General features: G+C 37.1%; 1 protein-coding gene across 3 annotated transcripts in view; it reads right to left on the bottom strand.

Annotated features, from left to right (window-relative positions):
- GLCE (glucuronic acid epimerase) overlaps positions 1 to 25232 on the bottom strand; it is a 117843-nt gene that overhangs the window by 20024 nt on the left and 72587 nt on the right. The gene's annotated exons all lie outside the window — the stretch shown is intronic.

Raw genomic sequence — 25232 nt, 5'->3', positions numbered from 1 at the left:
ATTTAGTTTTCAAAATAGGCACTGACATTTTTTTCAGGGAAGGGGGAAAATATGGGAGAAAGGCTAATAGAAAATAAGAGAACCTTGAACACTGATATGCACTATTAACTGCCAAATAGATTTATCTAAAAGTAAACATAATTTAAAGTTGCTCAAATTATAGAAAACTAACCAGAAACTTTAAAATTGCAGAAAGTAGACTGCACTGACATTTTGCTAGTACAATAACAACAGGACCTTTAACAGACCAAACCAGGGTTTTCTGCTGAGTGGTGATAAGCTTCCTACTTATTTTAAAACTTTTGACACATCTATAAACCAGATTAACCTTTCAAGTTAAAAAAGGAAAGTTTAAAAAGTCAGTAAATTCAAAAACTTTGAAACCTCATCTATTGCAGACCCTAAGATTTATTTCATTAGAAACATAATCCAATAAAAATTGGTTTTAGTACCTTTGGAGATCTAAAACAGAAAATTATATTCGTTAAGTATCATAAAGAAACTGTGAAATAATTTCTTTTCAGTAATGATGGAAAACAAAATATAACTTAGTTATCCTTTGGGAAAGCAAATTGCTCTCTTCTAAAATGATTTACAATCCAAAGAACTCTTGTGATGTAGATACTTTACTTTTCAAATTCACCTTTCTAACTGAACATTTCAAGTAACCAAGTCATTCAGTAAACATTAAATCATAGATGTCAATCACCATGAGTTTTTAAAATATGAAGGTTATATTTCAGTTAAGAATATTTAAATACATTCGTAAAAAATTTCATTGAAAGAAATTTCTTTCCTCTGAATAACGCAGACCAAGGCTTGCTTGATCATTTTTTTCTCTTACTTACGTATCTAATAATTTGTATTTCTTACAATACTTTGGTTCCAAGTAAACAGAAAAGTAGTTGTGCAGCAGCTAAACTGTCTCAATCACCATCTATTCAGCACCTACTCTGTGGCAGGTAAGGCACTATCCTTGTCCCTGAAGGCCAGATTTTTCAGAAATATGCATGTAACAATACTGAGATAAGAATGTAAAAAAGTTACATAGAAATATGCTATGACACACAGAAAAGGAGGCCTATAACTCTCCCTTAATTGTTTAAGGTGTTAAGGAAAGCTTCAAGGTGGAATGAATACAACTGACAACTAAGCATGTTCCCAAATCAGGTAATCTGCACTTGCCATGCCCTCTGCCTGGCATTGCTTCCCCAGATAACAACTGGCTTGCTCCCTTACTTCTTCAGGTCACTGCTGAAGTGTTAATTTATCAGAGGAGCCTTCTTTCCCTGATTACCTTATCTAAAACAGTATTTCTCACTCCATCACTCTCTAGGTCTACACTCAGCTATATTCTTCTTCACATTTACCACACTTGGTATTATACATATTTAGCTTATTATCCATCTCCAATCCACTAGAATCTAAGTTCTATGAGGACTGGGATTTTGTTTCTCCTGTTCACTGCTGGATCCCCAGTGCCTAAAAATGTGTCCGGTTCACAGTAGACATTCAATAAAGATTTGTTGAATGAATGAATATTGTTAAGTATGCAATTTTATTTTTTTTTAAATTTTATTTATTCATTTGAGAGACAGAGAGAGGAGGGGTATGACTGGGGGAAGGGACAGAGGGAGAGGCACAAGAAGACCCTGGCTGAAGGTGGAGCCCAAGGCAGAGATTGATCCTATGATCCTGAGATTATGACCTGAGCTAAAATCAAGAGCTGGACACTCGACTGACTGAGTCACCCAGGCGTCCCTTATTTTATTTTATTTTATTTTATTTTATTTTATTTTATTTTATTTTATTTTATTATTTTATTTTATTTTATTTTATTTTATTTTATTTTATTTTATTTTATTTTATTTTATTTTATTTTATTATTTTTTTTAAACAAAGGCAGGAAGGGGCAGAAAGAGAGGGGGAGAGAGAGAATCTCAAGCAGGCTCCATGCTGGCATGGAGCCCGATGTGGGGCTTGATCTCACAACTCTGAGATCGTCACCTGAGCTGAAATCAAGAGTCAGATGCTTAACTGACTTGAGCCACCCAGGTACCCTATGTATGCAATTTTTTAAAATAATAGACAATTTTGTTTTCCTTCCCATATTTGGGTATTCTGAAATCATAATCCAAATAAAGTAAACATAATTGAGACAACAGAATATGGACCGTGATGCTGTAAACTGGCCAACTCTTTAAAATAGATTTAAAGTTTAATTATTGCTGTTAGAAAGTTCCATCTGTTTACTGCTTGATAGACCAAGACTTAAATTACACAAATGGTTAAGTACTTTGTGATAGCTCTAATACAAAAGAGAAATGCCTAATATTTCTGGTGGTCAAGACTCTTCCAGCAAGGTAAAACAAGTAGTATTGTCACTATGAAGGACAAAATGAGAAGGCAACTTTGCTATCCCATTTTTTAAAAATAACAAAGTTAAAATAATCTATGATACAACTGGCTTACAATGCTTCAAATAAGATTATATTTCTAGGTAAGCACCCCAAAGAAATTGAGTAGGCGGTATAGAATACACAGGTATACCTCAGAGATACTGCAGGTTAGGTTCCAGAACACTGCAATAAAGCAAATATCACAATATGACGAGTAATTTTTTAGTTTTCCAGTGCTTTTGAGTACACTGTTAATAGACTATGCTTAGTTGACTACAATGTAGTCTATTAAGTGTGCAACAGTATTATGTCTAAAAAAACAATGTACAGACCTTAATTAAAAAACACTTTATTGGGCAGCCCAGTGGCTCAGCGGTTTAGCACCGCCTTTGGCACAGGGCCAGATCCTGGAGACCCGGGATCGAGTCCTGCGTTGGGCTCCCTGTAGGGAGCCTGCTTCTCCCTCTGCCTGTGCCTGTGCCTCTCTCCCTCTCTCTCTGTGGATCTCTCATGATTAAATAAATAAAATCTTTAAAAAAAAAACACTTTATTGCTAAAAAATTCTAATCATCACATAAGCTTTCAAGGAGTTGTAATCTTTGCTGGTGGAGGGTCTTGCCTTGATACTGATGGCTGCTGAGAGATCAGGGTGGTGGATGCTGAAGGTTGGGGTGGCTGTGACAATTTCTTAAAATAAGACAACAGTGAAGTTGGCCCTATCGATTGACTCTTCCTTTCACAAAATGATTTCTCTGCAGCATGGATGGGTTTGAAAGCATTTTACCCAGAGTGGAACTCCTTCCAAAACTGGAATCAATCCTCTCAAAACCAAAAAAAAAAAAAAAAAAAAAAAAAAAAAAAATCCTCTCAAAACCTGCTGCCGCTCTATCAACTAACTTTATGTCTTATTCTAACTCCTTCATTGTCATTTTAACAATCTTCAGAGCATCTTCACCAGAGTAGATTCCATCTCAAGACACCACCTTCTTTGCTCACCCATAAGAAGCAACTCATCAGTTAGTTTTAGCTTGTGATTATAGCAATTCAGTCCCACCTTCAGATTCCACTTCTAATTCCAGTTCTCTTGCTATTTCCACTACATCTACGATACTTCTTCCGCTGAAGTCTTGAACCTCTCAAAGTCCTCCATGAGGGTTGGAAAACATTTCTTCCAAACTTCTGTTAATGCTGGTATTTTGACCTTCCTCGTGAATGTTCTCAATGCCATTTAGAATGCTAAATTCTTTCCAGAAGGTTTTCAATTTACTTTGCCCAGATCCATCAGAGGAATCACTCTCTATGGCCGCTATAGCCTTATGAAATGTATTTAACTTTTTTTTTTTTTTTTTTTTTAAAGGGAGAGAGTGTGTGTGTTCACGAGGCAGGGCAGAGGCAGAGAGGAAGAATCTTAAGCAGGCTCCATGACCAGCATGGAGACCAATGTAGGGCTCAATGTCACAACCCTAAGATAATGACCTAAGCCAAAATCAAGAGTCAGACACAACCAACTGAGCCACTCAGGCGCTCCTGAAATGTATTTCTTTTCTTTTTTTTTTTTTTTTAATTTTTATTTATTTATGATAGTCACAGAGAGAGAGAGAGAAGCAGAGACACAGGCAGAGGGAGAAGCAGGCTCCATGCACCGGGAGCCCAACGTGGGATTCGATCCCGGGTCTCCAGGATCGCGCCCTGGGCCAAAGGCAGGCGCCAAACCGCTGCGCCACCCAGGGATCCCCTGAAATGTATTTCTTAAAGTAATAAGACTGAAAAGTTGAAATTCCCCTTGATCCATGGGCTACAGAAGAGCTGATGTGTTTGCAGGTATGAAAAGAATATTAATCTCACTGTACATCTCCATCAGAGCTCTTGGGTTACTAGGTGCATTGTCAGTGAACAGTAATATTTTGAAGGACTCTTTTTCTTCCAAACAGTAGGTCTCAACAGTGGGTTTATTTTTATTTTTTTTTTTTTAAACTATCTATTTATTTATGATAGTCACAGAGAGAGAGAGAGAGAGAGAGGCAGAGACACAGGCAGAGGGAGAAGCAGGCTCCATGCACCGGGAGCCCAACGTGGGATTCGATCCCGGGTCTCCAGGATCACGCCCTGGGCCAAAGGCAGGCGCTAAACCGCTGCGCCACCCAGGGATCCCTCAACAGTGGGTTTAAAAATAAAATTCAGTAAATTGTGTTATAAAGAGATGTGTCACCATCTAGGCTTTGTTGTTCCATTTACAGAGCACAGGCAGAGTGCATTTAGCATAATCTTAAGGGCCCCAGGAGTTTCACAATGGTAAATGACTCCTGGCTTCAACTTTAAGTCACCAGCTGCGTTAGCCCCTAACCAGTCAGCCAGCCCGTCCTTTTTTTTTTTTTTTTTTAATGATAATCACACACAGAGAGAGAGAGAGAGAGAGAGGCAGAGACACAGGCAGAGGGAGAAGCAGGCTCCATGCACCGGGAGCCCGACGTGGGATTCGATCCCGGGTCTCCAGGATTGCGCCCTGGGCCAAAGGCAGGCACTAAACCGCTGCGCCACCCAGGGATCCATCCCCAGCCTGTCCTTTGAAGCTTTGAGTCCAGGCATGGACTTCTCTCCAGCTATGAAAGTCTGACATGACATCTTCTTCCAATAGAAGGCTGTTTCATTCAATGCTGAAAATCTATTGTTTAGTATAACCACCTTCATTAATTACCTTGGCTAGAACTTCTGGATAACTTGCTGCAGCTTTCTGTATCTCTGCTTGCTGCTTCACCTTGCACATTTATGTTATGGAGATGGCTTCTTTCCTTACACCTCAGGACCCAACCTCTCCTAGCTTCAAACTTTTCTTTTGCAGCATCATCACCTCTTAGCTTACGCAGAATTACAGAGAGTTAGGGCCTTGCTCTGGATTAAGCTGTGGCTTAAGGAAATGTTGTGGCTGGTTTGATCTTTGATGCAGACCACTAAAACTTTCTCCTATCAGCAATAAGGTTACTCTGCTTTCTTATCACTCGTGTGTTTACTGGAGTAGCACTGTTAAATTTTCTTCAAGAACTTTTCCTTTGCATTTACCACTTGGCTGTTTGGCACAAGAGGTCTAGCTTTTGGCCTGTCTCTGCCTTCAACATGAATTCCTTATTGAGCTTAATCATTTCTACCTTTTTTTTTTTTTTTTTTAATTTTTATTTATTTATGATAGTCACACACAGAGAGAGAGAGAGAGAGGCAGAGACATAGGCAGAGGGAGAAGCAGGCTCCATGCACCGGGAGCCTGACGTGGGATTCGATCCCGGGTCTCCAAGATCGCGCCCCAGGCCAAAGGCAGGCGCTAAACCGCTGCGCCACCCAGGGATCCCTCATTTCTACCTTTTGATTTAAAAACACAGACATGTGACTCTGAACACGTAGAGGCCACAGCAGGGTTTTAACTGACCTAATTTTGAAATTGTTGTGTTCAGGAACAGAGAGGCCCAAGAACAGGGAGAAAGAATGGCCAGTCCAGGGAGCCAGAACATATGTAACATATATAGCAATTAAGTTTGCTGTTTTTTATGGGCACAGTTCATGGACCCCCAAAACAATTACAATAATAACATCAAAGATCACTGATCACAGACCACCATAATAAATTGAAAAAGTTTAAAATATTGTGAGTCACCAAAATGTGACACAGAGACAAGAAGTGAGCAAATACTACTGGAAAAATGATACCCATAGACTTGTTTGACGCACGGTTGACATAAATTTTCAATTTATTAAAAAAAGGACACAAACTGCAATATATGTGGAATTGCAATAAAACAAAACACCATAAAATGAGGTATGTCTATATTACGTGATTCACATTTTACAGACAAAGGGACTAGGATATAACAGCCCACAAGAGATTCACTTAAAAAGGACAGGGCGAAAGCCAAGACAGGTGGGAACTTAAACATGGTTAAAAGTTGTGTTTCTTTATATTTTATGAATGATGAAACAAACAGGTTTTGTAAATGTTAAGTAATTTATCCTAAGTTACATGATGGTTCAACTTGAAATCTGAACTTGTCTGACTCCAAACCTTGTGCTCTGACGTGTCATAAAGTATCTTTGAGCAGTTATAGATTGTACTTCAGAAGCTGAATACTATCCTTCCCCAGAATATATTCTAATTTATAACAGGTTACCACCCTGTGAATTGGACTCAGCCATCAAGGATGTTATTCTAGACAGAGTTGAATTTTGACCATGAATCCATAGTTTGCATAGGTAAAATACAATTTTAGAAAAAGTTACCTATTCTAAAAATTTATTCGTATCTCTGAATGAAGCTACTGGAATTTTTAAATTTTCTTCAAATCTAACAATTATGACATATTAATATTAGAAAAGAATAGAAAGGAGTTGTAATTATGGATATATACACATGTATATGTCATCTAATAAAACTACCTGCTTTCCACATGGGTTAGAATAATTAAGCCCTTGAAAAATAGGATCCTCAGTGGCCCCACATACCCAGCAACAGCTTACAAATGCATTACAATAACTCATTTTTGCTAATAATTATTGTAATGTACTGGGATAACTTGTCCAAGAAAAACCTTTCTCTAGAGATAGAAATGGAGTTTACTAATAACAGTTTCATCAGTCCATGTTAATATGAGGCTTTGAAAATAATGTACTGGTGTCTTAAAAACTCCAAGGTGGCAGTATATAAGGAAAGTAACTAGCATTAATATAAGAAATTAAGAATAGGGGCACCTTGGGTGGCTTAGCGGTTTGGCACCACCTTCAGCCCAGGGTATGATCCTGGGGACCCAGGATCGAGTCCCGCATCAGGCTCTCTGTATGGAGCCTGCTTCTCACTCTGCCTGTGTCTCTGCCTCTCTCTCTCTCTCTCTGTTTCTCATGAATAAATAAATACAATCTTTAAAAAAAAAAAAAGAAATTAAGAATATAAGAATTTTTTTTTAAAGATTGTATTTATTTATTCATGAGCGACACAGAGAGGCAGAGACACAGGCAGAGGGAGAAGCAGGGTCCATGCAGGAAGCCCAATGTGGGACTCGATCCCGGGTCTCCAGGATCACACCCTGCGCTGAAGGCAGACACTCAACCGCTGAGCCACCCAGGCGTCCCAAGAAAGAAATCTTTAGTAAAAAAAATTTTTGTTCCATGACTATCTTTTTTTATTTTTTAAGATTTATTTACTTGAAAAAAAAAAAAAGATTTATTTACTTGAGAGAGAAAGAGAGAGCAGGAGCAGAGGGGATGGACAGAGAGAGAGGGATTAAGTAAAAAAAAAAATTATTCTATAATTTTTTTTAAAAGATTTTATTTATTTACTGAGAGAGAGAGAGCTCAAGAGAGAGCAGGAACAGGGCAGGGAGGGGCAGAGGGAGAGGGAGAAGCAGACTCCCCTCTAAACAGGAAGCCCGACTCAGGGCTCCATCCCAGGACCCTGGTTTTATGACCTGAGCCTAAGGCAGACACTTAACTGACTGAGCCACCCATGTGCCTCCATGACTATCTTCTTATTAGCAATAACAACAACTGCCACCAAACCAAAAAAAAGAAAAGAAAAAATTCCTTTAATATACTTTAACTTTTTTTTTTTTTTAGTCTTGGATACAGATTGTCTCTAATTACCTTCAGAATGAAAATTACCTATGGCATCAAAGTTCAAATTATCTACTCAGTTACTCATCACAAATATGCTTTGAAGCAAGTTACGCCAATACTGCCATTTTCTCTGCTATTCTCTTATAAACATATCTATTGCAGAAAAGGAAAAAAACAAACAATAAAAATGAAAAACTTTAAACAGAGATGAAGGAGAGTCATCTAATGAGGAATACATTAACTGTATAAATAAAAACTCAAAATAGAACTTGGGAGTTGGGAGAAGATACACTTGTGGTACTGTACTCTATCTGCAAGGAGACCTGAGACCACTTGGTATTTTCTATTATCACAGAGTGTAGAAGCTCACAGTTTTTTCCCAATTTTTTTTTATTGTGCTAAAATACATGTAATATAAAATTTACCACCTTAATAATTTTTCAGTGTACAGAAAAACAAGTGGTATTAAATATATTTATAATGTTGTGCTATCATCACTACCATTCATTTCCTAACTCTTCACCTTGTAAAACTGAAACTCCCGTGACCATTAAACAGTAACTCTCAGGGATCCCTGGGTGGCTCAGTGGTTTAGCACCCGTCTTCGGCCCAGGGCGTGATCCTGGAGTCCCGGGATCGAGTCCCACATCGTGCTCCCTGCCTAGAGCCTGCTTCTCCCTCTGCCTGTGTCTCTACCTCTCTCTCTCTCTCTCAGGAATAAATAAAATCTTTAAAACAAAAACCCAAAAAATCCCCAGTAACTCTCTATTCCTCTCTCCCCATCAGCCCCTGGCAACACCATTCTACTTTCTGTGTCTATGACTTTGGCCACTTTAAGTATCTCATGTAAGTGGAATCGTATAGTATTTGCCTTTTTTTGTAACTAGTCTATTTCACATAGCATAATGGCTTCAAGTTTCATCCATCCATGGTATGGATGTTATATATGTTAGAATTTCTTTAAGACTTAATAATGTTTTATTATATGTACACACCACATTTTTCTTAGCTATTCATCAGCTGATGGACACTTGGGTTACTTGCACTTCTTGGCTACTGTGAATGCTGCTTCTATAGACATGGGTGTGCAAACATCTTTTCAAGACCCTGTTTTCAATTATTTAGGATATATACCTAAAAGAGTTACTGGAGCATATGGTAATTCCATTTCTAAGTTTCTGAGGAACCACCCTACTGTTTTCCATAATAGCTGTTAACATTATATTCCCACAGTGCATACAGTTCCAGTTTCTCCACATCCTTGCCAACTTTTGTTTTTTTTTTTCTTTCTTTTCTTTTCTTTTCTTTTCTTTTCTTTTCTTTTCTTTTCTTTTCTTTTCTTTTCTTTTCTTTTCTTTCTTATTTTATTTTATTTATGATAGGCACACAGTGAGAGAGAGAGAGAGGCAGAGACACAGGCAGAGGGAGAAGCAGGCTCCATGCACTGGGAGCCCGACGTGGGATTCGATCCCAGGTCTCCAGGATCACGCCCTGGGCCAAAGGCAGGCGCTAAACCGCTGCGCCACCCAGGGATCCCTGTTTTTTCTTTTTTCAAGATTTTATTTATCTATTCATGAGACACACACACACAGAGGTGGACTCCCCACAGAGAGCCCAATAGGGACCCTGATCCTGGGATCCCGGGATCATGACCTCAGCCTGAAGGCAGATGCTCAACCACTGAGCCACCCAGGCGTCCCTGTTTGTTTTGTTTTTAGATAGTCCCATCCTAATGTGTATGAGGTAGTATCTCATTGTAATTTTGAAGTGCATTTCCTTAATTACTAGTAATGTTGAACATCTTTTCAAGTGCTTATTGGCCAACTACACATCTCTTTGGAGAAATGTCTTTTCAAGCCCTTTGCTCATTTAATTGGGTTTTGTTGTTTTTAGGAGTTCTCTATATATTTGATATTAATCCTTTATCAAATATGTGATTTGCAAATACTTTCTGCCATGCTGTGGGCTGCCTTTTTTACTCTGTTGATATTATCTTTTGGTGCACAGAATTTAATTTTTTATGAGGTTTAATTATTTATTTTTTCTTTTGTTGCCCATGCCTTTAGCATATTCAAAAAATCACTACCAAATCCAATGTCATGAAGCTTTCATTCTGTTTTCTTCAAAGAATTTCATAGTTTAAAGTCTAACATGTAACTCCTTGATCTATTTAGGAGTTAACTTTTACATGTGGTGTTAGGTAAAGACCAGAACTCATTCTTTTGCACGTGGATATCCTGTTTTCCCAGCACTGTTTGTTGAAAAAAAAAAAAAAACTGTCCTTTCCCCCATTGAATGGTCTTGGCACTCTTGTCAAAATCATCTACCCATACATGCAAGTGTTTATTTCTGGGCTGTCTACTTCACTGGTCTATATGTCTGTCTTTACTCAAATAATGCCCTATTTTGATTATTGTAGTAAGCTTTGAAATTAGGAAGTGTGAGTTTTCCAGTTTTGTTTCTATTTTTTTATTTTTTTTTTAAATTTATTTATTTATTTATTCATGAGAGACACCGAGAGAGAGAGAGAGAGAGAGAGAGAAGCAGGCTCCATGCAAGGAGCCCAATGCGGGACTCGAACCCAGGGAATCCAGGATCACGCCCTGAGCCAAAGGCAGGCGCTCAACCACTGAGCTATTCAGGCATCCTTGTTCTTCTTTTTAATGTCTGTTTTAGCTATGTGGGGTCCCTGGAGATTCTACAGGAATTTTAGAATGAGTTTTTCTATTTCTGAAAAAAAAAAAAAAAAACACATATGGAAATTTTGATAGGGATTGCACTGAATATGTAGATTACTTTAGATAGTATTGATACCTTAACAATATTAACTCTTTCAATCCACAAACATGGATGGGTTTCCATTTACTCATGTCTTTTTTAATTTGGAAGTTCATATTCTTTTTTCTTTTTTTAATTCATGAGAGATAGAAAGAGAAGCAGAGGGAGAAGTGGACTCTCACCAAGTGGAAAGCCTGACATGGGACTCAATCTCAGGATCGTGGGATCACAACCTGAGCCCAAGGCAGACGCTTGACTGAGTCACCCACCTGCCTGGAAATTCCTATTCTAAACCTACTGGGCCTTCCACCTGACACACTATTTTGTGGAAAAAGTTTAGTACCAATAGGACACCAAAGCCATACATTTTCTAAAATGCAGCCATCACAAACTAGATAAAAACAAGGAACATTTCTTTAAATAATTTTAAGAAGTGAAGTATAGATGTTGACTAGTACCAGAATAACCACTTTTCTATACTAGAGGAAAGAAACTGCATAAAAATACAAAATTAATGAAGTAAAAAATGAAAATACTTAATAATTCCAACAGTACCAGTTATTACAAAAAGCTAGTAAACAGATTCATAAATATTTTACTTGATATTACTATGTACATAATTTAGCCTAACATCTGACACTGAGGAAAATACAAAATATTTACACGTGATTCCTTCTCTCAAATGACTTACAACCTCAAAGAGACAAGCTCTGAATGTATGGAAAATTATTGAAGAAAAAATTTTGTTTGAAAAGGTGTTAAAAATAACAATCATTGAATTTGCAAATCTAAAAGTAATGTGGCAGGAAGTTAGGTAAGGGAAAGATGCTTGAAAGAGACATATGAAGGGTGCCTGGGTGACTCAGTGGGTTAAGCATCTGCCTTCAGTTCAGGCCACAATCCTGAGGTCTTGGGATCGAGTCCCACACAAGGTTCCTGGTCAGTGGGGAGTCTGCCCCTGCCCCCTGCTCATGTTCTCTCTCTCTCTCTCTCTCTCTCTCTCTCATATAAAGTCTTAAAAACAAAAAAAGAGAGATGCATGGAAGAACATATACTAAAGCAGAACATAGATAATATACTTACAACTATGGATTTCCACATGTATTGTGCAAAGTGCTTTTATATTCATTTCTTCGTTTAATTCCTCCAACAATCCAATGAAATGGGCAGGAAAATGAGTACTATTTTACAAAAGAGAAAACTGAGGCTCAGCAATATTAAGCAGGTCGTCAAAATTCTTAAGGTGGAGCCAAGCACAGAACCTAGGTCTTCCGAATCAAGCTCTACTTTACCAGTGATTTCCAAACCCAGCATATCAGCCTCTGGGGTGGGAACAGATGTTTCCAGATCTTCACAGGCGATTCTGATGATTAATTAGGTTTGGGCACCTATTTACTATATCAGCAGTTTGAGTTTTATCCGGCATCAGAATTATCTAGAAGGCTTGTTCAAACACAGATTGGTAGGTCCCACTTCCATGATTTGATTCACTAAATCTGGGTGGGTCCAATAATCTGTCTGTCTAAATAGTCCAGGGGAGAAATCTATGTTGCTGGGCCACACTCTGAGGATCACTGTAATATACTACATGCATTAAATTTATTTAACTAGTAGGTACTATTTGCAAATTATGAAATAAGTGTGCTGCCCAAACTCAGAACAATTTTAGGCAATTGTGAAGATTAAGAGCATTAGAACACTAATTTTTGCAGAGTAATTAGTCCATACTCCAGTGAGAATGACTTCAGTTAATGTCCTTCCTTTCTAAAACTGACAAAGCAGTGATTCAAAAGCTATCTAAACCTGAAGCATAAAGTCATATTTGGAAAAATGTTCCAAATTCTGGCATTTGCTTGTATATTGAAGAATTTCTCAGTCAGCTTGCATATGTTTTGAAATAATTCTTTCAGAAGGGTAGCTGCATGGTTTATACTTTGAAGCTTAGCAGAATTGAAAAGGTATGTTGCTTCTTGGCTGCTAAGTCAGCTGGATAAGGAATCTGGTGGTCCAAACTGTCTACAGAACTCTCTAAACATGGGATCCCTGGGGGTGCAGCGGTTTGGCGCCTGCCTTTGGCCCAGGGCGCGATCCTGAAGACCCGGGATCGAATCCCACATCGGGCTCCCGGTGCATGGAGCCTGCTTCTCCCTCTGCCTGTGTCTCTGCCTCTCTCTCTCTCTCTGTGTGTGTGACTATCATAAATAAATAAAAATTAAAAAAAAAAAGAACTCTCCAAACAATGCTCAACTGTCTCCTGATGTTTAACTGTAAGAACAATCTAAAGGCTAGGAGGCTGCCTTACTTCCCTTGTGAATGAATAACTTTTGTATATTTGTTTGTTTTCTTCTTTGCCTGGATGCCTGGTCATTATTGTTATTATTTTTAACAAGGAGAAGTACAAAGTTTCACCAGGACAGGTTTAGTTGTTAGTTTCTTTTTATTAAATTCTCTTGGTATTTGGCAACAGGACTGTTTGAATTATAGACTCAGATCATCCTTAAGCTCAGGAAAATGTTTTTCCTATAGTGTGCTTAATAACTGCTCCTGTTCAATTTGTTTTGATCTCTTGCAGAATGTCAATTATCTACATGTTGGATCTCTTTTACCCTATCCTTTATGTTTATCACCTGTTCTTCATGTTTTCTTTGTCCATCACATTTCCCCTTTGCCTTTGCATTCTGGGAGAGCTTCTCAAACTTGTTTTCAGTGATATCATTGAGTCAATTTTCTCAACTTTCTAATCAATTTTTTCCAGTGCACAATTTAATTTGGATACCGCATATTTAGTTACTATTCTATGGCTTTTTTTTTTTAAAGATTTTTTTTAAATTTTTATTTATTTATGATATTCAGAGAGAGAGAGAGAGAGAGGCAGAGGCACAGGCAGAGGGAGAAGCAGGCTCCATGCACCGGGAGCCCGACGTGGGATTCGATCCCGGGTCTCCAGGATTGCGCCCTGGGCCAAAGGCAGGCGCCAAACTGCTGCGCCACCCAGGGATCCCTAAAAATTTTATTTATTTATTCATGAGGGACAGAGAGAGGCAGAGACACAGGCAGAGGGAGAAGCAGGCTCCATACAGGGAACCCGATGTGGGACTCGATCCCAGGATCATGGGACTACGCCGTGGGCCGAAGGCAGGCTCTAAACTACTGAGCCACCCAGGCGTCCCTATTCTATGGCTTCTTATTTGGATACTGCGTTTTAGTTTCTAATCTATCATTTATTTTATCCAATATCCTTTTAATTTATGCCTCCCCATTAGCCACCCTCCTTTCATCTCAGTCTACTGTCTTGTGACTCATTTTCCACGTCTTACTCCAAAGAATCCGCAGGTTTTTTGTTTTGTTTTGTTTTAGTCTGCAAGCTTAAAAAAATGCTTTGTGAAATTTCTGTTATTGAAGTAACCTGTAATATCAAGGGTATGTTTTTGTCCTGTATGGAGTGCTACGTTCTTATTTTTTAGTGGTTGCAGGATCTTATCTCAGATTCCATTCCCAGGTATCTCCTGTAAACTGGCAGTAAGATCTATAACTTGCTATAAAAAGTAGGGCTTGATTCTTCAGCAAGGAGACTTCATGGTAGAGGCGTGAACCTTCATTAGGAAGCATATAACGTTTGACAGTCTTTCTTTTTGTTATGCTAGGATTAATCTGTATGTTCATGTGCTGTCAGCCCAATCCAATATTATAAAGTTCCCCATTAGCAGTCCATCTACTAGTTTTAGCAATCACTGATGACTGTTTCATTAGGGGTTGTGAAATGGTGATATTTTATCAGCCCTTCTTAATATATTAGCTGACATATTTCTGTCAAGAAAATCTTGGCCCTTCTTTACTAACGATCTGGTAATCCTGAGGCATATAGTCTGCACAGGAAAGACAGAATTAATGCCTGAATCTTTCCTTTTATTTACCAGTTCAAAACAATGAATTGACCCCCTAGTAACTTCCAAAAATAAACAAGTTTTTTTAAAGTAATATATGAATGAACTCATGAATTTTAAATGTGTGTTTGTTTTTTTTTTTTTTTAAAGATTTTATTTATTTATTCATGATAGTCACACAGAGAGAGACAGAGAGTCAGAGACACAGGCAGAGGGAGAAGCAGGCTCCATGCACCGGGAGCCCGACGTGGGATTCGATCCCGGGTCTCCAGGATCGCGCCCTGGGCCAAAGGCAGGCGCCAAACCGCTGCGCCACCCAGGGATCCCTTAAATGTGTTTTAAATGTGTTAATTTTAATGTGTTTCAATCCATTGCAGTTGTAACTTTTTGATGCTCAAATTATCCCACCTTTACTTAGTCAGTTCAAATCTTTTCAAGTTGGCTCCTAAGTCCTTGTGACACAACCCAAGTAGTTTCTGATAGCCTTTTTGCTTTTTTGTATGACAGGCTATGCCAGGCTCATCATGTATGTTTCTTGCTGAAGACACAGCCCTTCTTCAAAGAGTTCTAGTTCTTATAGTGGGAATACCTCTATTATTTCTGATAGAATTTCTTGACATTTCCGTATTTCAGGATATGAACACCTCCCCTTTTCCATACTCTGGTGCTGGTGTACTATTTTTTAAAGATATATTTAAGCATTTCCAAACTGAGTAGATGCTGGGTTAGAGGGAGTCAGATGCTTGCACCCAGACAGCTATCTGATTGTAAGGATTAGGTTTTGCTACTAGTAATAGAAACTAGAAATAAAATAAAATAAAATAAATCCTTGTATGCTCCAGCCATTGTTATTTTTCACTCATGTAGAAGAACTCGAAGTAGATGATCTGGAACTAATATGCAGCTACATTATCAAGAACCTACGCATTTTGTCTTTCCACACCACATTATGGCCCAAAGACAGTGACTTACATCTCATCCATCATGGCTGTGTTATAGCCCAGAAAGAAGAGGAAAGGCAGAAGGGCAAAAAGAGTATATCTCTTAGTTGAATGTCTTACCCACTTACAGGAAGTACTCCATAAATATTAAATTGGAAAGAGCCTTATTCAATAACAGTGTTTATGGTTGTATACATTTTCAATCTTATCTACTGGATGTATGACCTACATGGCAATCAGTCTTCCCACGGTCTACAGCTTGTGCTAAAGATTATCACTAGCAATCACTTATGGGTAGGTCAACCCTGCCTCATCTATTCTTAAACCTTCATGAGACATACTTAGCCTTAAAAAACAAACCAGCAAACACCAAATTATATTTGAATAATAAAGGAAGTTTGTTTTTGAGGAGATAGGGGGCAAGCTCACAGGGAAAGGAAATATTTAAAGAGTAGTTATATGCCAGGTGCTATACATATTTCAGTTACTGAAATCAAACCCTAAGAAGGAGTTTTTGTTATCACTAGCACATAGTAGAAGAAACTGAGTAGTTTTGAACTCTGATGAAGAAAACCTGTTAGCAAGCACATAGTGGGATTTAAACCTAGATTTACCTGGCTTCAAAGTATTAGGTTCTTCATATCATACCACAATAGCATATTATCTGGTTCCAAATCACTATTTACTCTTTCACCAACTAGATTAAGAGAGGAATGATTTGTCCTTGATTTGTGCAGACATCTTAAACTACTGGCACTGTACAGCAGCTTCTGAAACTAAAATTTATTTCTGAAAAGAGGTTCTAAAATGTATTCAGCTTAATTCTAACATTGAAAGCAATAATATAAAGAACTAGGACAGAAATGTTTTTTAAGGAGCAAAGAGCAGCTTTTGTATACAGAAAAGCTGAACAGTTGTAGTGTAGCTAAAACGTTCTTTGAAGTATTGTATAATATTTAACTAGAAAAATTCTTCTTCTGAGCAATGTGTCAAACTAAGCATATGTTATGTAAATAAATCAGTTCAGAAAGGAGTCCTAGGCTTCTCCAGCTGTGTAGCATTTCTCCCCTCATTAGGAAAGCAAGAGAAAGAAAACCTAATGATGTGTTTACTCTGCATGGTTCAAGCATAGGGGGATTTTACAGTATGGCCTTGTAGAACTATCCTAGGAAGTTCTACAGAATAGCTGCTGATAATAACTTTATCAAGTTTGGTGCAATCCTGCAAAACCAGAATGACAGAAGAGGGAAAGTTCATCAAGCTGCTGGCTTATAGCAATTTTAAATAATCATAAAGTATAGTGTCTAGGGCATGCAGAAACTATGTGGAAGAAACCATATGTGGGCATTGATCCCAGATGATTTTTAAATATGAGTAAATACTGGGGTAGTTGTAACACAGAAGTAGTAGAATGCAGTTTTGAGCTACTTCACAAGCAATGCAGAATGTATCACACTGGAAAAAAGGATTGAGGGAATGTGCTAACAGGAACCATGTGAGACCAATCTGCCAAGTTGTTGGACTACACTGTGAATTCTATTTGCTAGCTGAGTTAGGGTTTTTCTAATATTTATAATATAAAGAAACATCTAATGTACTATCCTTCTGACATTATATAATCTTCTGCAATCAAAAAGACAGGGTGGGGTTGCCTGGGTGGCACAGTCGGCTGAGCATCTGACTCTTGGTTTTGGCTCAGGTCATGATTGATCTCAGGGTCATGAGATCAAGTTGGGCTCCATATTCAGTCGGCTTGAGGACTTTCTCCCTCTGTCCCCACCCTCTGCTCATATTCTTGTGCTCTCTCTCTCTCTCTCAAATAAATAAATCTATATTTTTAAAAAAAGACATAAGATTAGCATCCACATTTTAGATTTCTCTTAATAAGTAGTTAACAGAATTGCAGGACAGGAGACAGAGAAAGAGGGACCTTTATAAGAAGGGAAGGAGAGTGACTGGCAGTTTTGAGTCCTTATTAATATAATCACATTTAATTCCCACAACTACAAAAGTGGGCATTATCTTCATTTTTGAGATAAGGGAAGTGGTATGGAACCAACTGTTGAAGCACCCACCTACTTACTGGCTTTGCTACAACTACCAGTTACTTCTGTGAATCGTAGTTCCCTCTGCAGTGGAATACGACTGGTACTAATCTACCACATAGGTACCTCTTAGGGTGTCTTAAGGACTGAATGAGCTAATGTATGTATCTAAAAAATATGGAAACCTTAGTTCCATCTTCCTTCTTCCAGAGTAGTTACTAATTTGTTCAAAGTCACAATTTATCCAAAATCTAATAAAAGACACAGCTGAAAACTGAAACCAGATTAAAGGACTAGAAGTCAATTTTCTCTTGAAAATTGTGTTTGCCATTTTACTACATTTTTACTGTACTTCATCTCGTACCATTTATCTTCACACTACTATGGGTATACTAAATTAAAAAAAAAATGTCCCAAATATCAGAGTAACCTCCCAAATTTTGAAAACACTCAACTTTCTTCATTCCCTAATTCTAATAGAGGGCTCAAAGCTCCCCAATGAAGTATCTCTTATTTTACATTATCTAAAACTAAGTAATCTATGCACTAGTCATCTAAGAGAATGCCACGTCACTCAAGATAATGCCATATTAACCGAGAAATTTAAAAACTAAACAGGTTTTGAACATGAATGTTCACAGCATTTATTTGTAATAGTCTAAAACCAGAAACAACCTAAATGTCCATCAACTAGTGACTGGATAAACTGTCGTCCACCCATATAATGCAATACAACTCAGCAATAAACCAATACCTTGTATCTGCAACAACATGGATGAATCTTAAAAGCATTTTGCTAAGTGAAAGAAGCCAGACGCAAAAGGTTACTTAATATATGATTCTATTTACATGACATTCTGGAAAAAAAGCAAAATAACAGGGATAAAAATTAGATCAGTAGTGGCAGGACAGGATTGATGGGCATGAAGGACTTTGAGGGAGTAATGGAAATGTTCTAGATTTTGATTGTTGTGATATAGGTTACATTTGTCAAAACTCACCTAACTGTACACTTTAAAAGGAGTGCATTTTGGGACACCTGGGTGGTGCAGCACCTTACTCTTGATTTTGGCTCAGGTCACGATTTCAGGTTCGAGAGACTGAGTCACCCAATGGACTCCATGCTTGAGATTGTCCTTCTCCCTCTGCCCCTCTCTCAAATAAATAAATAGGGGCACCTGGGTGGCTCAGCTGGTTAAACATCTGCCTTCAGCTCATTCATGATCTTGAGGTCCTGGGATTGAGCCCAATGTGGGCAGTGGGGAGTCTGCTTCTCCCTCTACTTCTCTCCCTGCTTTTGTGCTTTCTCTCTCTGTCAAATAAATAATTTAAAAACAATAAAAAACAAATTAATTAAATTAAAAAATAAAAGGAGTGCATTTTATTGCACGTAAATTATACCTCAATAAATCCAACTTTTAAAACTTGTAATCTGTGGGGATGCCTGGGTGGCTCAGCAGCTGAACCTTTGGCTCAGGGTATGATTCTGGGGTCCATGATCCAGTCCCACATTAGGCTCCCTGCGGGAGCCTGCTCTTCCCTCTGCCTATGTCTCTGCCTCTCTCTGTGGGTCTCTCATGAATAAATAAATAAATCTTTAAAAAAAAATAAAACTTGTAATCTGTAAAATTAGGCAAGAATGCATGCACTTCTATAGTTTTTTGAGCAATAAATTCTATGAATATATGGAAATAACTTATAAAATAGGCCATAATAAAAGGAGATAGTGTATTTTGGAAAAAAAACAACAACAAGCTTTTGAGTCTGATACACATAAACTTAAATACTGGTAATCTGGACAATCTTGGACTAGTTAGGTAATCTCAAATTTCTCATCTGTAAAGCTGAGATAATACCTTCTACTTTATAAAGTAGTTGTAAGATTAAATGAACACTTAATTTGGTTCCCATCACACAGGAAACAAAGGAAAATGTCTATGGATGAAGTGATAACTCTTTTTAAAGTCAATAAAGAAAGAGTAAAGCTTCACCTATCTATATTTCATTTAATCACCACATATTTGTTAAACATCCATTATTATAGTAAGTTACCATTTTCCCAAATAAGCAATCTGAAAAATGAGATAAATATAAGAGTTTCCCCCTGAAAAGAACACCTTCCTCTAACTTCTATGACTTTTATTATCTCATAAAAGTTGATAAGAACAGCACTCAAGAAACAAATACAATCTACCTTTCACAGAATGATATATTAGTAAGGAAAATACATTTTTATCAACAATAAATGTGAATTAAGTAAGACTTACGCTAAAATTTCCCAAATGTACAATTTTCTAGGCAAACAGGATGGTTACCAAATTGAATTAACTTTAGCACTGTAGGAACTTGCATTTAACTCCTACTGAAGACCTTACTGCATGCAGAGCAAAGAGTTTGGATACTTTCTGTTGGTTTTTAAGTTTGAAATGAATGTAAATTACCACAAGAAATTCATTTGCCTAAATAAATAAGGCAGCTGAAGGCAGCTGAAATAAAATAGTATTTCTTTATGTATAAAAACATGTTTCTATACATTTTCTAAGGGCTGAAACTAACTTTTCATTGACATTTATATTGTTTCGGATCTTGGCACTAGGACTAACTATAAAGGTGAAACCTGAATTACAATATCTGACAAAGAAAATTATATCTTCTGGAATTTTTCCCCAAATCAAAATCCTTTTCTCCCTATATGTGCATTTATCATGTATATTTAATATGTATGTACATATATATTTTTTCTCTTCCAGCAACAAGGCCTATTTTATACCACACACATAGCTTTGTTTTTTTTAAAAAATTACTCCATCAGAACAGACTTTAAAGTATTATCCCATATCTCATGAGCTTTAGGTTTCCAAGTGTGGCAAATACTGATTCAAGAATAAGAAATTAAGATGACAGACAAATCTTTCCTTTGCTCTTAAGCCAATCACAAAGCAGCAAGGGCCTCTAAATAATCTAATATGAATCTGGGTTATAAACCAAGCTTCTATCATATCTTATGATGCACATTTGTAGTAAGGACAGACATCATTCTTTTTTGTTAGCACTAAACATCTCTAGGAAGCGGATAAAATTTTAAAAGCTTACTATTATTCACTGAATTTGAAGACATGATACCAATGTTTTCCATCCCCTTACTATTTACTGCGTGGGGTAGGGAAGGGGAAAGGGGCTCAAGTATGTTACTGACATCAATTTTTTAAATTTTTTTTTTTTTTTTTTTTATTTATGATAGTCACAGAGAGAGAGAGAGAGAGAGAGAGGCAGAGACACAGGCAGAGGGAGAAGCAGGCTCCATGCACTGGGAGCCTGATGTGGGATTCGATCCCGGGTCTCCAGGATCACGCCCTGGGCCAAAGGCAGGCGCCAAACCGCTGCGCCACCCAGGGATCCCCTGACATCAATTTTTGACTGAAATTCTTCTAGCAGTTTCTTGGTACAAATTCACAGCGTGAAATGCAAAATGAAACAAGGGGACTTTATCTTATAAGCTAAAAACAAACCACGTTAATGAAACTTTTATTTCTCATTTTCCGCTTTAGTCACAAGTAGTGGCTAAGGAGGTTACAGGAATTTGGTGGCTTCAAGACATTTGGGAGTCATATGGAGTCTTTTACGTGTTTTTCGTTATACTCTAGACCTAAACTCTTACAAGTTATAGACCACCTTTATTATATTATTTTTATTTTTAAAGATTTTATTTATTTATTCATGAAAGACAGAGAAAGGCAGAGACATAGGCAGAGAAAGAGGCAGGCTCAATGTGGGAAACCTGATGTGTGACTCAATCCCGGGTCTCCAGGATTATACCCTGGGCTGAAGGCAGAGCTAAACCGCTGAACTGGGCTGCCCTATAGACCACCTTTAAAGCTAAATATGTCCAACCTGAACATACTTTTCTGTAAGGAACTCCTATAGAGAATTCATAAAATTCTAAGCCCAGCCTTTCCTGCAGGAAGGTAATGCCCTAAAATGCCCAAAAATGGATATTCTACAATCTTTTAAAAAGATGTACTTATTTATGAGAGAGGGAGAGAGGGAGAGAGAGAGAGAGAGAGAGAGAAAAGCATGCAAGCAGGAAGAGGGGCAGAGGAACAGGGAGAGAAGCCGACTCCCCACTGAGCACAGAGTTGGATGCAGGACTGGATCCCAGGACGGAGATCATGACCTAAGCCGAAACCAAGAGTCAGATGCTCAACTGACTAAGCCACCCAGGCATGCATGCAATTTGATAACATTAAATAATTTCATTACATTACTAGAAAATTATTTCTCACTTGTATATTCTCTCAATTCCTTACTGTCTGCTGCTCCTCCCCAAACAGCATATCCTCCACTAACACAGAAACAGTCTCAATTAGCTTATGATTTTAAACTAATCTAAAGCTTCTAATTCTCCAAGGATGAATTTCTTATACATTTTACTGAGGCACTTATGTCAAAAAATAAATTCCTTGAAGGGAGAAACCAAGTGTGAATGGATTTTTCTCCCTCTCAAAGTGCCCAGGACAATACTGGGTTTGTTTTCTTTCCATATAATAGTCTAATTATTTCTGAAATACATGTCTATAAATTCCTGTGAATATAATTCCCACCTCAAATTCTACTTTGCTATCATAAACACTTTTTTCCCCCCTGTAAGAAATACTCAGTTTGGGATGTGTGAAGTATCCCAAGCTCTATAACAATGAAACACATTTAAAGGCAACCCATTAAAAAAAAAAAAAAAAAAAAAAGGCAATCCATTAATTAAAATAACAACAACAAAAAAGTATTAGAAATCCTTAAGACACCTGGCATAAGATAAAACAGCATTTTCTACTTTCACAACTAATAAACCTAAGAGGAAGGAAGGAAAATGGGCACAAGTTTATATACACACATGCTTTGTGTAGTTACACCAAGTACCAAGTGACAGATCAAAACTATTTTGTAATATAACACAATATTATGTATCTCATCAAAGGTGCTACTGCCCAGAAATATCATATTATGATATACATTATATCTAAATATTATTTAGAACATATTATATCTGGATCCGCGACTATTAGGAAGGCATTAAAGACTGTTCAACCATGCTCTACTCTCCTACCAGACTGATACTACTGGTTTGACGTACCAACATACTACATACATACAGGAAGTTGCTGTCTCGCTTAAATGATTAGAATTATGTTATTTTTATGCAAATAAAAAGGAATTATGATCACTCAGACAACAGCTTACTTTATTCCATCAAAGATTATATTTAGGGTATATAAATGGGAATAGGATACGTAAATGGCATATATAAAGATATTAAAAAGGTCTTTCAAGAGTTAAAGAAGAACAATAATAACAAAAATGAAACAGGGATATTCGCTGTGTGTTTCAAGTGTGCAATGAATATTCCACCAAGACACCTAGTACAGGATTTTTTAGGAATGACTGGAAAAGAAATGCTAGATAGCAAAAACAAAACCCTTGTCTGCTTGGAAAAATTTGGTAGAATTTAGATATTTGTCTCTAAAAATTTAAGGTATAATAAAATCTGTCTCATCATCCACTTACCCACATCCAAATAGAGCACCAGGAGAAAGGCTGATTTTTGTCAAAACTGCAAAGTGGATTTGAATTCTTGATCATTTGTTTTGTCAAAGATTTACTTTCACTGTCTTGTTTGAATTATCTCTATCAAGTATTCCATCTGGAATACAGGCCTTTTTACTTTAGAAGGGAGTCATGAGCCACAAAATGCTAACAGCCTCTAGAAGCTAGAAATGCGAGTAATGCAAGTAACGGATATTACCTACAGCCTCAAGAGGAGCACAGTTCTGCCAATACCTTGATTTTAGCCCAGTGAAATCCACTTTGAACCTGTGACTTCCAGCACTAGAAAATAATAAAATTGTGTTGTTTTAAGCCCCTACACAGTAATTTGTTACAACAGCAATAGAAAACTAATACATCTAGCAATCAGTAAGTCCCAACAAATAACTGTTTTTACCGATTCTTGGTTGGGAATACTTATATAGAATCTACACCTTAATAGTATTTTGATAACCAGGTTTGGTAGGCATAATTTTATGGCTAATGAGAAAGCGAATGTCAAATCAAAGAAAACATTAAAGCTAAGAAATAGTGATAAATCATGCCTCTCATGGCAGACTATAACTCAAACATATATTACTGAGAGAATGCTGAAATTTGCAACTATAATTGTACATTTGTCTACTTCTCCTTTTAGTTGTACTGTTTTTCTTCATCGATTTTGAAGTTTGATTATTGGATGCCTTACAAATCTAGGACTGTTTCAGCCTTTTGACAAACTGACTGCCTTTACATTATGAAATAACTTCCATATTTCTCATTCAGAAATCTACATTATCCAACATCAATATAGGAACTTCAGGTTTCTTGTGATTACTGTCAACATGGTATATAATTTTCTCATCTATTTACTTTTAATCTGAATATATTCAGAGTGGGTTTCTTGTAGACAGTATCCAACTGAACCTTACTTTAAAAACATCTAATCAATTTCTTTTATCTGGAGTGTATAGACCATTTACATTTAATGTGATCACTGATATGGTTGGATTTAAATTAAATCTCTTTTACTTCTCTATTTGTCTCATCTTTCTTTTGCTCTTTTTCTTTTTTTCCTGACATCTTTTGGTGGGTATTTTTTATGATTCCATTTTAGCTCTACAACTTTTAGCTATACGTCTTTGGTTTTTGTTTGTTTATGTTATAAACACCACAATATATTGTTATTCTTGTTTTAAACAATTATCTTGTTTTTCTATAGACTTCTCTATCCAAACATATTTACCATTGCCTATTTTCTAAATTTCTTTTTGTGGATGCAAATTTCCATCTGATATCATTTTCTTTCTGCCTGAAGAACTACTCTTAACAGTTCTTACAGTGTAAGCCTGCTGGTAACAAATTCTCTCAGCTTTATCTTTTATTTTGTCTTCATTTTGGAAACATTCTTTTTGCCAGGTACAGAGTTCCAGGTTGAGTTTTTGTTTGTTTTTCTTCTTCCAGCACTTTAAGGATGTCATTTCTGGCATGCACAGTTTCTGACAAATCTGTAGTGATTTTTATATATCTGTTCATCTGTTATTTAACGTGGTGTATTTTCCTCTGGCTGATTTTACATTTCTTTCAATACATTTGTCACTGGCTTCAACAATTTAATTATTATATCTGGCTCTTCTGCTTAGAAATTTGTAAGCTTCTATAATCTGTGAATTTACAGTTTTTATCAAACTTGGTAAATATTTGCCTACCATTTCTTGAAATATTTTTGTCTTCCTGTCTCCTTCTGAAACTTGATATACTTGTGTTAAATTGCTTGATGTTATCCCACAGTTGACTGATGTGTCTTTTCCAACTATTTTTTTGTTGTTGTTATTTCATTTTAGATAGTTGCTATTGCTATGCCTTCAGGTTTTAACTAATCTTGTTCTCCTGCAATGTCTAGTCTGTTAATCTCATCTGCTGTATTTTCAATTTCAGACATTTTATTTTCTATCTCTGGGTGTTCTATTTGGGTCTCACTTTTTAAAATGAACTTCCATTTCTCACTGTGGCATG

This window comes from Canis aureus, chromosome 32 (assembly GCF_053574225.1).
Source record: "Canis aureus isolate CA01 chromosome 32, VMU_Caureus_v.1.0, whole genome shotgun sequence".
NCBI classification, from domain to species: Eukaryota; Metazoa; Chordata; class Mammalia; order Carnivora; family Canidae; genus Canis; species Canis aureus.
This window is presented reverse-complemented; position numbering and strand designations above follow the sequence as displayed.